At 47.6% G+C, this 11,530-nt stretch overlaps 1 protein-coding gene across 1 annotated transcript in view; it reads right to left on the bottom strand.

Moving 5' to 3' along the window:
* Positions 1-9,799, bottom strand: part of Dpysl5 (dihydropyrimidinase like 5) — a 109,693-nt gene extending 99,894 nt beyond the window's left edge. The window contains exon 1 of the mRNA XM_008835012.3: positions 9,358-9,799. The gene's annotated coding sequence lies outside the window, so the exon portion shown is untranslated. The remainder of the gene's footprint in view (positions 1-9,357) is intronic.
* Between the last annotated feature and the right edge of the window lie 1,731 nt (positions 9,800-11,530).

The following is an 11,530-nucleotide window of genomic DNA, read 5'->3' as shown; positions in this document are numbered from 1 at the left end:
TTTGACTTTTCTGGCTCCCTGTCTAGAACTTGTAATACTAATTACTCTTGTCTTTACTTCTCCTTCATATCCCCTATTCACCAGTCAAGGACTTTCTTTTCCCCCTACAGATAAGAGTTATGCCATTTGGGAGTCTTTTAGACAGACGCACTGAAGGGGTACTCCAATTGCCTCACCCTGCATCCCTGTTCAGCATGGAAGAAGCCAGAGTGGTCTTTGTCCTGATTCCCTACTGGCAATTTGAGTAACCTCTTCAGAGGATGGTGTGATAACAGGAGGTAGGAACTGGCTAGGCAGTTAGTGTAAATAGACCCCAAAGAAAAGTAGCCAGTTTCTTAGCTAAAACTCACAATGTCCTTGGGCCTCTTAGCAACATACTACATTCCAAAGGCCAAAAAAATGTCAAAAGTATTTGGGAACTTTTATCTAATCCTTAAAAGATTTTAGGGTTACATCTTCAGAGGGGGAAATGTTAGAGTACCCAAAAGCACCATTTAAAAAAAGAAAGAAAAAGAAGAAAGAATGCATGAAGTTATCAGAAAAAAGTGATGGGAGATATGGGAGGAGTTGGAGGAGAGGGAGTGGGCATCGATTTGATCAAAACACCTTATATGCATGTATGAAATTCTCAATAAATTATTTATTAAAAAAAGAATAAAGCGTCAGGTGTGGTGATGCACACCTTTAATCCCAGCACTTGGAAGGCAGAGGCTGATGGATTTCTGTGAGTTTGAGGATAGTCTGGTCTACACAGTGACCAGTGCAGTCGGGGCCAAATAGCGAGACCCCGTCTTAAAAGTCAGCACAGTTCTGGGGAGATAGCTCAATGGGTAAGAGCACTAGCAGTGCAAGCCTGACAATCCAAGTTCTATACCAGAACTCTAAAAAGCTGAAACGCAGTGATGTGCACCTGTTATCTAGCGTTCCTAAGGCAGGATGGAATGCGAAGCATGCAGTGCACCCACAGAAACAAACCCTGCCCTAACAGTGAAATGTGAGAACTGACTCCCAGAGGTGGTTTTCTGCCTACACCATGGCAAATGTATATGCATGTATACACATATATACACGCATACATACACACATAAACAAGCGCACATACACACACGTGCACACACACACACGCATTGAATTTTAAAAGTTTGAAAAAGAAGTTGAAAGAATAACTAGTTATCTTAGAGGAAATGTAAGTAGAAGAAGGCACAGGGCTTTTGAACCATCATCTTCTGACCTTTGATTTGACGATGAGTATTAAACATTGGTGTGTTTAGTTTGCAAAAAATTCAAACCATACACTTATGGATTGCATGTTTTCCTGAATAGCTATTAGCGCACACACACACACACACACACACACACACACACACACACCTGAGAATGTACCTCAGTGGTAGAGCATTTGCCTAGTATGCACGAAGGGCCTAGGTTCAAAATATCTATAACTCCACACAAACACATGTATATATTTTTGCCTTTTTAACATTTATTGTGGTAAGGAGCACATGCATGAGGAGGCGTGACTGTGGAGGTCAGAGGACAACTTGTGGGAGTTGGTTCCCTTCCTCCATCACATTGGATTCCAGAGATTGTCAAGCCTGGCAACAGGTGCCTTTACCAGCTGATTCATCTCATTGACCCATAAACCAATTGTAAACTCTTTTTGTTATCCTGTGTGTTGAACCCATGGCCTTTCCTATGCTAGACAAGCACTCTTAACACTGAGCTATAACCCTAACCCTCACATAAGTATTTTAAATATACTCTCAGCCACTCTACCTCCCTCCCCCAGAGTCACTCATTATTTTATGTATATGCACTGCCAGTTGGGAACATGGCAAACTTAAATCAATCTGAGTAACTTTACTAAGATGGAAAGGATTCCACTGTCAAAAACATGTTCAATTTTAAAATCAGGGATGGTGTGGTTGAAGAACAGAATGAGCACCATCAATCCACTAGGACAGAAATCTGAAGTGGTGAAAATGAGAAAGGAGGCGGCTTCTCCATCAATGGTGGATCTTGCTCTGTAGAAGAACAAAGGGAAGGACAGGACCAGACAAAAGGAGAGAGAATAAAGGCCCCAAGCCTGGGAAATTCCTGAGAGTCCATGGCAGATTTGAAATCAACAAAGGGGCAGCCTGGAATTAGACTCTGGTGTGACACAAAGATGGTGTGATTGAGTCTGCTGGGCACCACTAATGTGTGGGAGACACATTCATGCGCAGTTCAGGCAGTGACAGACCCAAAGTACTTTGCGAAGTCAATGAAAACGGACAGATGTCGGGGTGGGAAGAGCAATGCTCAGAGTGCAAAATGCTCTTTTTTTTTTTTCTAAGAGAAACTGGTCACTCATAAAACATCAACTTCACTTGAGCCCAAATGATTTTGAATTTAAAGGGGGATCCAGAGATTTCAATGGCTGGAAAAATCCCCCAAAATACCATCTAAATCAGTCAATCTGTTGTTCTTACAATAATACCTATTAGTGTTTACTCTGAGCAATGTTTTGTGTTGGAAGATATCAGATGAGAAAAGAGGTACAAATTCCATTTTAAACATGGCAAAGTGTACTGTTGTGTGATAGGATAGCCTATGGCTTATTTATTTATTTATTTATTTGTTTGTTTGTTTTTTTAGCCTCATGTAGCTAAGGCTGGCCTTGAATTCTATATATTGCCTTGAACTCCTGATCTTCCCAAGTGCTAGGATTTCAGGTGTGTCATGAGACCAGGCAAAAATTTTTAGTTTAATAAAAACCTTATACCCACCTAGTAAAGTTTTCAGCTTGGGATAGTGTTTAAGAGCACGGAACTTGCAGATGGTCAGTTTTTGTGTCATCTTAGTTGACTATAATGCCCAGACAGCCAAGGCTCACTGCCCAAGGATTGCTTTAAATGTATGTTGAAAGTGTAGTTAACATTTGCCATCAGTTGGCTATAAATAAAGATTTATTTCCTCAATAATGCAAATGGTTTTCATCCAATCTGTTGAATAAAAGAAAAACCAAACTCACATCCCCAAGAGAGAGAGAAAAAAACAAAAATAAAAACAAAAAAGAAAACCTCTAGTTTACAACTGGAACAAAAGTTCCAGCCCAAGTTTCTAACCTGCCAGCCTGCCCTACAAAGGACCAGATTTGCCAGTTCCAAAGCCAATCTAACAACATGGACTGACACAAACCCTAAGTAGATGCCTGGGGTTTGAGGGCAGTCTCTGCCACTTCCTTCCCTGGGTGACCTTTGTACCTCCCTGGTCTCACCTGTAAATTATGAATAATAATAGGATCTAAGTCACAGAAATTAGATCTACTCCTGCACAGAGAAAATGCTTTGAAAATGTTTGGATAGCTAACAAATCCATGAGATACATATTTCTTTATGTGCATGGGGAAGTATATACATGTAAATAAACATGAATGTGCTCACATATACAAGTGAGTGGTATACACGTGTGTGTGAAAAGCTCAGAGGTCAGAGCTGGATGTCTTCCTCAACCACTCTCTGCCTTATTTTTTGAGACAGGGTCTCTCACTGAACTTGGAACTCAGTTAAGATTGGCTGGACAGGGATCCATCTGTTTCTCCTCCCCAGATTACAAGACACTTTTGTATGGGTTCTGACATCATACACTCAGCATGACTTCATGACTGTCTAGCAAGCACTTTACCTACTGAGTCATCTCCCCAGCCCCAGGACCTATATTTCTTATTTGGGGCGGGGAGGGTGTCTTTTTGAGACAGGGTCTCCCTGTAGCCCCAGCTGGCCTGGAACTTGCTATGTAGACCAAGCTAGCCTCGAACTCACAGAGATCCACTTGTCTCTGCCTCCCGAGTGCTGGGAATAAAGGCGTGCACCACTACACACGGCTAGGACCTATATTTCTTAACTGGAAAACTAGATATTTTATTCCCAACAATTTGCCATTAAGCGCAGTCTCCCTTTTTCCTTCCTAGAACAGACCAGCCTGGGAATTACACCCCTTGATGAACACAGGGTTCAGGTGCTTCTTATCCCTTAGGATGGTATAGGAGGGTAAGATACCAGGCTAACCCCTTACATAGGGACGATTCACCAAAGATGGGGGTCAGTGCACTTCTGGAACATTCTGTAACTCTCCAAGTTCTCAGCTGCTCAAAACAGCTGAGCTTAAAAACATGCTATTCCGGCTATTTGCAAGGGTGGAGCTTCAGAAAGGAGTCCTGATCACACTTTCTGCTCCCACCTTTGAAAACCTAAGGCTGGTTCCTGGGGATAAAAGATCAAATGGAGAACCAACATGGTGCTTCTCAGGCATGGACTCTGGGACTCTGTGGGAGAGTATGATAATGAAGATGCAAGTGGCAACATATTTAATGGGTCACTCATTAGGTGACAGACACTGCTCTTTAGCTCTATGTTCATTAAGTTATCTCATCCTCTGGTATATACCGTATTCATCAACCACAGTTTGTACAGAGGAACAAACTGAGTTCATAAAAGACAATTCACCTAAGGTCAGACAGATAGGAAGTGGCAGAGGTGGCTCAGTCCCTGTAAGTCTCTCAGCCTGGATTGTAGGAACCAGCCCACACGGGAGAAGAAAAGGGAACAAGGCTGTGATTGACAGCAACCCTAAACAGGCTCAGGAGATGTTAAAGTCAATTTATTCAAAATAAAACAACTTTCAAAGACTGAAATGGAACAAACCATAAACAATGTACCTTCTTGAATTTCTTTTGCTAAAGTAAATCATTTACAGCTACTTTTATACATATCAAAGTTCATAAAAGTTTCATACCGTAGCATTTCAACCTTTTGTTTTCCTATAAGTTTTAAAGAAAAGAACTCTTAAATTGATTTTTATTTATTCACGAGCAGTGTAATAAAGTCAAACATCTACTTTCTTAAAAACACTAAAACACACTTATTCTTACTTTTCTCATATACACCAATCTCTTTCCATAGTATTGCTTATTGACAAAGGTATTCTGTATCATTGTTCTTTAGGTTTGTCTCTCAATTGGCTAGTTCCTCCAAGGGGCAGAGCCTGCTGAGGAGCATGGACTACTGAGGGGCTGCTGGGAGCCGTCTTGGGACAGAAGCCAGAAGCCAGGAGCTGCGGGCGCTAGTGGTGGCAGCCCAGCTCAAGGACAAAAAGGCCTGACTCTTATGGACCTGGGGCGAGATCGCTGACTCCAGAGGCATGAGCGAATGCTAGCGGTGACTATGGACTTGGCATGGTCTGATATGGCAGGCTCTGAGCACTCATTCCTTTGTAAGTTAATAAAATTCACATAAAGATATGTTATATGGTTTGCTTGATAGCACAGGAGACCCAGGGAACTTGGGGGACAAGGATCCAGTGAACTATTCTAAACTTTTCTAAACAGTTGTTTATAGCTCTGAAAACAAAAAAAGGATATACAGGACCAGATTCTATCAGAACCTGGTAAATTTTTTTTACAAGAGAAAAATGGTCTGAGTCTCAGATACTCTTGTCTAACAATACCAATTTTTCACCTCCATTTTTCTAATTTAAAAGAAAAAGATCTGTAAACACGGTTTACTTTTACACCAGATTTTCCCATGGTTCTGAGGAGCTGAATTCTGGCCAGAGGAGCCACTAAGGACAGAACATTCTACGGAGGCAGAGGAGGGAGAAGAGAAGTAGGTACCACAAATGATGGCCACTCCCAGTCCCCAAAACTAATTTTGGTTAGCTATGTAAATCTGTTTTGCTGTAAAATTCTTTCCAGAGTCAGAAGCATGCAGTACCCAGAGAATCAAGCAACTACCCAGGCTTATTCCAGTATCACCAAGAGGCCATGCTGAAAGTACCTAGGCTTCCTAAAATTGTATTCTTAACTGAGGTCCCTCCACTCATGGAAATGAGAGTTAAGAATGCACCTCAGAATTCCTTTTCTGAGGTTACTGTCTCTGTTCTTCCTGGGTTCTATGTCCGAAGGGATTTTCACAGAAGCTGCCCCAGGAGAAGTTGAGGGTCAGGTGTGCTGCCTTCTCCCCCTCTTTCCTGTAGAAGCTGGCTGGGCACACTGGCACTTCTCATCCATGGACTCCCCTCCCAGAGGGTTGTGACAGAAGTTCACAGAGCACTTTCATAGGACTGCACTCTGAAAAAATCCATAGCATTATCTGGACATGGTGACTTGTGCCTGTAATTTTGCCACTTGGGAAACTGAAGGAGAATTGTAAATCTGAGGCCAGCCTAAGCTAACTGTGAGACTCCTTACAAAACATACCCCAAAATTCATAGGATTACTACAAAAAGAATAAACCAATAAAACAGCCCCTCTTGAAATTTTTCCTTTTGGAAAAATGAAAAAAATAATTTCTTTCACAGAAAAGGTTTTTAATTTTCTGATGTTGGGAATTTAGTTTTTACATACCTGGACGCATATGTTCACATATAAATACATGTGTATAGATGTAGATGTATATATATGCATACTTTAAGATTTAATAAAAATATACTTAACATCCAGTAAGCGACATTCCAGCTAGTCTTTTCAGATTAGTTTTGTAAATTCTGAGAAACACCTTCTCAAAGCACCATCTATTTTTTAATGAAATTTTACTATTTTTATTTTATATGTATGTGTGTACTGCCTGCATGTACGTAAGTGCACCCGTGTCGTGCAATGCCGGCGGAAGTAAGAAGAAGCTGTTGGATCCCCTGTAACTGGAGCTACGGACAGTTGTTAGCTGCCATGTGGGTGCTGGGATTCGAACCCAGGTCTTCTGCAAGAACAACCAGTGTTCTTAACCACTGAGCCATCTCTCCAGGCCCAGCATCCAGCAATATCTAGCCTACTGAGCAGATTTCCTGTGTTGAGTCTGTACCTCGTAGAAGAGGCCCTCTTGGGTGAGTGACTATTGTCTGTTCACTGCCAATAGCCAACAGTCATATCATAGCCCCTCAACTTTATGCACCAACTGGCTAAGAAAGAAAATCCTCAGGTTTCAAGGCTAATTTAGAAGGACCAAATGGCTCATCAGTTAACTTAATGGCAAACCTAAGTCATATTAGTTAGTTCTATGATGTTTTGACATTTAGCCAAATTTCCTTCATTCCCAGAGTAAAAATATGTCTGCTTTGCCTTTTTTTTTAAATGAACGATAATTTAACTTTATGCTAAAGATTCACCTTGAACTCATCAGTCATACAATTATTAAAGAAAACTTGTAAAACAGAATTCGGCTTTTGGCTGTTAGTTCACGTGTGGGGCACTGCAGCTGACATGCAAGGTGCTCATACAAGCCAGCAAGACTGAGGGCATTTAGACTTGCTGAATCCCTGCTCTGTGTAATCACTTGGCTCGTCCTTTCCTAAGGGCACGGAGTCATCGCCTATAGCTAAACCACTCCACTCTTGGGTCAGCAGACAATATGGGCGGAATTGCAAAGGATGCTGTGGCTTGGGTGTGGTCACCGGAGAAGGGAAGCACTGGTCCCCGGCTGCAAAAAACCAAGAGCCGCACCCTTGGCATGTAATGCCATCACCGCTGCTTCCTCAAAATTTAACCCAAACAGCACCAGCCCAGATGGCTCCCCCTAGGAAGCACAGCCGCCCCTAGACTCGGGCGGTCTGGGCAGACAAAGCCGGAGCCCGCTCTGCACCGCGGCGACCTCCGGCCTCCGGCCTGTGGGACTTGCAACGTCGCTCCGCGCCACTAACCATCATCATTGGTCTCGGCTGCCCATCAATGGCTTGGAGGCGACAGAGACGCCTTAGCCGGCAACGCCAGAAGTTGGGGGCGGCGGCTGTCCCCGAGCTCCACACTCTGGGGGAAGCGAGCGACTCCTACTCGGAATTCCTTGCGGTGCTAGGTGCTCCACCGAAAGCCAGAGACAGCACGTGCTCTGAGGGTTCTCCAGTATTTTCTGCACCAGAACACTGCACACGTGAATTCTGGGTGGGTGGGGGTTGCTACGATGCCGCGCGGGCAACATACACGCTATTGTTCTCAGGGTCTCCGGAGATGCTGCCCCCCTCCCCATTCTGCCTCCCAGGCAGCATCTGCCGCTGGGCAAAGCCTTTCAGCTCCCTGAACAGGGTGTGCCAGGGGCGCTGCGGATTATCACAAAACCCTAAACGAGTCCCTAGGGACTGTTCCAAGCATGGAAACAAAGCTCCTACCCAGCCAGTCAGCCTAGCCTGGTCTGGGACCCGCCATCCGAAGTCCCTTGCCGAGTCCAAGGACCACGCCCAGCCAGCCACTTGGGCCTTCGGACTGCACGCCTAGAGCTGAGGGGCTTCAGACGGAAGACTAGCTTCTCAGTTGCCTGCCCCTCCCCCGACGGAGAACCCCCCCTTCCCCAGTAGGACTCCTCCCCCACACAGCGCCGGTCCCCCTCCCCACCCGCATCTACGGTCCTCGAACCCCAGCGGCCTCCACCCTCCTGCATCCCTCCTCCCCTCTTCATTCTTCACACCAGCCTTGCCTGGCGCCACCTGCCCAGACCGCCTTCCTCTTCTCCCCAGACCCGACCCGCCATCCACTGCTCGTTCCTTCCCCAGCCCCCTCCCCCAGACTCCACCACCTGTCCCCACCCAGCTCCCCATCTTTGCTCACTGGCCTCCGCCCCCGCCCCCGCCTCGCCCCCTTTCAGCTTTTCCGCAGCTCAGATTCCCGCCAGCTACACCGGTCCAGGGCGTCGACGTCCACCAAGATCGATGCTGCGTGGCGGGTTCGGTGGCAGGGAGAAGGGACCCAGCTCCTCGCCGGCCAGGGGCTCGGCGGCTGCAGGAGGCCTTTGTGGTTCCGGCAGGTGCCTCGAAGGCGGCGGGAAGAGTCCTCCGCTTGCCCCTAGCTCTGCTGGACCGACAGATGGTACAGACCATCCGGTTTGGTTCAGGTTGGGCAGATCTCAACCGGTAGGCGAAATGGACCGACGACGTGTATCTAGCCGGTGGTTGGGAACCAAGGACAGCGGCTATCTGGGGACACTGGAGGACCGGCCCGCCACCAGAAAAACAATCCCCAGCCCCCACCCTCCTAGGCATTTATTGCACGTCGACTCGCTAGCTTAGTGAGCCTACTGTGTGCTCGGCGCGAATCCCTTCCACTCCGCCGCCTCCTCTATTTGTAAATCTCTCTAGCTCATATTAAATGCCAGGGCACCGCAAGGCACCGCACCGAGCTCTGTGGGAGTACAAAGGACCGGACTAGCGCCCAGCAAAGCCCGGGTGACCGCCCCCAATTCCGAAACACTTCCCTCCGCGGTCCCCTCAGCCAAGCCCCTGGACGCACCCCAATTCCCTCCCTTTTGTGTGCTTAGGAAGAAAAAGCGAGCGCTCGGGACGCATGCCCCAGCTCAGGGAGGGTAAGCCCACCGCCCTCCCCTGACCATCACCCACTCCTCCAGGATGCTGCGGCCGTGCGGGTCCGTCGTTCGGTCTCCGGGTCTCGCCGCGGCGCGGTGGCTGGGGTTGCACAGGGCGGTAGCCGCTGCTAGCGCGCTCGCTCGGTGGCCGCCTTAGCGCGCCTAGAGCTGGAGTCCTGAGTGGCGAGCGGGGGAGGGGACCCGAGTGGGGGCTGGTAGCGGCCTCGGCCAATCGCCGATCCGCTGGCTCCGCCCCAGCGCTCCCCACCTCGCGCTAGCAGGTTAGCGAGAGGCGGGGACAGTCAGCGCCCCGCATCCTCCCTGCGGCTGCCGCCTTGGGACTACAACTCCCGACAGTCCCTGTGGCAGGGCCAGGGTCCTAGAGGGGACCGAGGGCACGGCCCCCAAAACTCGGCACCCCCCCCAACCCTCTAGGCGCCATTCTCCGCGTTCCTTTCGGGTTCCATGGTAACCAGCAACACTTCACAAAGCCTCGTCGCTGAGACTCTCTAATGCACCAGTCCCCGGAGGGTACGGGGCGGGTCCCGAGGACACACCGCCTCCCCTCCCCCTGCAAGACCCCACCCGCGGGGCTGAGACAAAGCGGCGGCGGGCTCTTGGAGCTGCTGCCCGGCTGCCCTCCGCTGCCCGGCCCGGGGTTGCAGGCTGGAGAGGGCGAAAGTGGTCGTTCCTGGAAAACTATTCTCATGGACAACGTGGATGGCCACTCTGGGCCGCCTCAATTCGCACCTGCTCTTGAGGACTCGAAGCCACAGTTCGTTCTCCGAATAGCTACAATTTTACCTAGCGCTGCCCTGGAGCTTCTGTATGCAGCGCTCAAACTCAAGATGCGTATCCTGTTTCTGACAGTTCTTAAAAGACGGTGAAACCTCTGGAAATGTTTTGTAACCCAATTTGCATTAACTTCACCTATTTTTATTTTAATTTAATTCTAGTTTATTGAGATAAAGTCTTGTTATGTAGCCGAAGCTGACCTGGAATTTACGGTTGTGCTCATGCCTCTGCCTCCCGCTTGTTGAGATTACAAATCAGCATACCTGGCCCAGTTTCAGCTTTTTAATATACGTGATTTAAACTAAAACAACTCCATAAAAGGAGTAGGAGGGGCATCCCTGCTTGTCCTACCTCTCTGGTTAATTCCCGGCTCAGGCTTTTACGGTAGATCTTTCTTATCTGTAGTTGCCATACTAACTTAAAGCTTAATAATTTGCCTGTTTTCACTTGATGTCACCCCAAAGGCGTGGCGAAACGGTGTCGAAACGCAGCATCAAGTCCTCACCCCCACCCCCACCCCCACCCAGTATTCCCAACTGCTGAAGAAACACCTTGTTTCCAGGGATTCCGTGGGTGTGAACCCCCAGGCTGCCTACTTGGGCGATTTTCTCCACGGGAAGTTTTCAAAGAAAATCCGTACTTTATGAGTCTCGGGAGATGAGCTGGGTGCAGGGTCTTCTTTGAGTTGCAACCAAATCTTCGGTCTGCCAAGGCGGGGGTCCCCTTGGGCCGTGTTCTCTGTGCCCCTTTCTGGATGAGCTTAGAACCAGCCAGGCTGCATCTAAGGAGATGGAAATCAAGATCGCCCCACTGGGTTTCCACTTCTGAAAAGATGGTGGGCTTCTCTGCCTTCGTCCCCGGGGTCCCTCGTAGTGAGCTTTGGAAAGCCTATGGCCTACCCCAAAGCACCCCCACACTGGAGAGCCCGAGATGTGTCTGTGAATGTGGCTCCAGCCTGGGGGACTGCCTATGGTTTCACCAGACTGTCCAGGCTCTGCCAGGACCAAAGCTTCAGGCGCAACGGATGGAATATCTGGAGGTGGAGTTAACACCCACCAGTTCCACGGAGCACGTCCTCTGCCTGGCAAGCGCGTGCCTTGCTGAACTTTTTTGCCTAAGGCGAAGGGAGCCTCCTAGTGGCAGCCAGCGTTTTCTGCGGCGTTTAGTGGCGCTCCAATTTTAACTCTTTCTTGGATCTGCCTGTTTCTGATAAGAGACAGGACTGTTTTCAGGTCGTAAATTAGCCTGGGACATTAATAAAATTTGTACACAAATCTGAGGTTTCAAGCATCCTCAGTACCTGATTTTAGCTTTTTTGTTTATTAATCTAGGCTCTCTTCTGGGAAGTAGAAAGAACCCAAAAGTTTAGAATCATTTATCTTGGATTAGAATCTTTGTATCTATTACTTTCT

Source organism: Nannospalax galili, unplaced genomic scaffold, assembly GCF_000622305.1.
Source record: "Nannospalax galili isolate Female #2095 unplaced genomic scaffold, S.galili_v1.0 scaffold517, whole genome shotgun sequence".
Taxonomy (NCBI): Eukaryota; Metazoa; Chordata; class Mammalia; order Rodentia; family Spalacidae; genus Nannospalax; species Nannospalax galili.
The sequence above is the reverse complement of the archived record's forward strand: the minus strand, read 5'-3'. Positions and strand labels throughout refer to the sequence as shown.